Raw genomic sequence first — 2,742 nt, 5'->3', positions numbered from 1 at the left:
AAAATTAGGATTAATAAATATGTGTGGAAGTGAGGGATGGAGGGGAAAGAAGGGGAAAGAGAAAAAGGAAGAGGGAAGAAAGAACTTTGAAAAAGATTCAAGGTTAGCACGGAGAGAGGTATTTCACTCTTTTTAATTAATAACTTTTTTTGAATATATATATACTGTAGTTTCTTTCATAGTATAGCCTGGGAGCATCATGGAATATTAGCCAGTGTGGATCCCTGGGTGGCTCAGCGGTTTAGCACCTGCCTTTGGCCCAGGGCGCGATCTGGAGTCCCAGGATCGAGTCCCACTTCGGGCTCCCGGCATGGAGCCTGCTTCTCCCTCCTCCTGTGTCTCTGCCTCTCTCTCTCTCTCTCTCTCTCTCTCTCTCTCTCTCTCTATCATAAATAAATAAATCTTAAAAAAAAGGAATATTAGCCAGCCCTGTAGAGCTTGCAGATCAGTCTTCTGATTGCTGTTGCAGCTTTACCACCCATTACAGCCATCATATTCACCTGCTGCTTACAGCTACAAGTCATCACCTGTGCTCTGCTACTGCAGACCCTCTCATCTCTGCTGACACCAAGAAGCCCAGTTCCCTGGTGGTTTCTCTTGCCATCAACCCCAGTCTACAAAGGACAAGCACTAGGGAGCTTCTCCGTGAGGCAGGGTCCCCCCACTAGTGCATTCCTTGGCATTCTGTGAAACGAGTATCCGGTGACCCTCTAGGTGACCAGAGCCAGCTGGTGAATTCTCAGGTCGTATGAAATAAATCCATTCCAGAGATGCATGTGCCTGAGCCATTTATCCTCAAATATCCTTCCAGGAAAGCTCTGGCATCTTCTCTCCATTAATATAAGCCACTGTTCTCCCCACAGCTTTAAAGAGCCATCCCAACATCTCAGTGGGACCAGATCCAGGTGCCCTAGTAAGGATGTCAAATCCTGACTCAGGGGAGAGCGTCTCCATTTTAAAACTCATATCCAGCCTTCTATTCTCCCACTCTCCCCTTCACCCCTTGAGAAGACAGCCCGACACCCTCCAGATCCATTCTCACGTGGTCTAACCCATCCCTGGTCACGTTCATCAAGGCCTCGGGCAGCTTCAGTGGAAAATCTTATTCTCCCATCACACAGAAAGTCCTTCCCCAGTGGGGTCATCCTTAGACTTGACCGTAATTATCCATGAGAGGTTGTGGGCAGTATTTGAAGAGGGCAAGTATTACCGTGTGAGGCATCCTCCTTGGATGTAGCCTCGGCCTGGTCTCAGGAAGGGGAGGCTGATCTCTAGCAAGGAGAGGACCCCTTCTACAAGGGAACCTCAAGCTCACCCACTAAGTGTCCCCATTCCAGGCCTCCCTGTCCCACTCCCTCCTAGGAGGACCTTGACTTAAGGATGGAGATTTCTGGGATAGTGGATTCAGCCTTCTTCATAATTCAGCTGCTCTCCACTTAGGTCTGAGGCCTGGTGTTCAGCACAGTGTGCCCTCCAGCTCCAGGAGCAGAGGCCGTCTTCAGTTGTGGCTTTCATACTGTGCTCGGAGTGCTTCGACTGATGTATTCAACAGCCAAATAATCCCACAGTTCTGACAATTACCGTTGTTACCGCATCTCTCCAATGTTAGAGATATTGATTAGCCAGTACATACCTCTCCATATGTATCCCATCCCAGGGAACTCTTAGTAATTGTGATGCTACGGATGCCTTATGGCTTTCACGCCAACATCACTGCCTATGGCATTTCAGCTAAACATCCCAGAATATAGCTGTCCTGGATTTCATCCATTTGTCCCCTTAGATCCACTCTCCGCTCTTACTCAACCTGCTTCCCAGGAGGCCAACATTTATGGACTGAAGCAATGGGCTCCCTTGCTCTCTGCCTTCCCATTTAATTCTGCAGAAGTCAGGGCATGGAGCAGAGTGAGATCGGGGTACTTTCTCCCACGCCTCCCTCACCACCAGGCCTTGATTTGGGACAGCTGGGTCATCCTAAGAAAGATCGCAGCTCCCATCAGGCATTCCTCCTTCCACTCTCTCTGGGGTCTGATAATCAATTCCTCTTCTTCTCCTTCAGCCTAGGGATATTCATTGCTTCTAAACCAGTATTCAGAATGTTTTAACACCCCTGGTTGGTTTCCTTAACTCTTCCCACACATTTATAAATAGCATCTTCCTTTAACTGTCCTCAATATCCTGCTGCAGTGTCTCACTTGTTTCCCACTGGGCCCCTTACTGATGCTGTAGTCACCTTCTCTCAAATTGCAGCAAAACCTTAACTGCTTCTGTTTTTCTTCCCTAAGTTTCCTTAAGAAGCAGCCCTTTCTAGCAGAAAAGTCTGAGGGAAGTCCTTAGGGATGGGCTGAAAACACTTGAGAGGTGCCACTCAATGTTATCCCTTATCACCAGCCACTGTCCGGGACAGATCCCAGGCACTCAACTACTTTTATGTTGGAGTGGCTTCTTGCCTGCCAATGGATCTGCACTAAAGACTGGGATGGATTTTGCTCATGTTCTTTGTTCCCGGATGTCCACCTCAACGTCCCAGTAATTGACCATCAATCTCAACATTCACTCATTCACTACTATTTTCATGAGGACATATCAATTCCTCATTCAAGGAGGGCTCTTGGCTCCCAGCTGGGAAATGCCAAGCATCTGAGTCCAGACTGAGCTACTTCTGGGACTCAAGATCTCCAGTCATTTGTCTGGATCTCTTCCTAAACATGACATCCTAAATTAATGTGTAAGTAAAAGTAA

Source organism: Nyctereutes procyonoides, unplaced genomic scaffold (genome assembly GCF_905146905.1).
Source record: "Nyctereutes procyonoides isolate TBG_1078 unplaced genomic scaffold, NYPRO_anot_genome, whole genome shotgun sequence".
Taxonomy (NCBI): domain Eukaryota; kingdom Metazoa; phylum Chordata; class Mammalia; order Carnivora; family Canidae; genus Nyctereutes; species Nyctereutes procyonoides.
The sequence above is the reverse complement of the archived record's forward strand: the minus strand, read 5'-3'. Positions refer to the sequence as shown.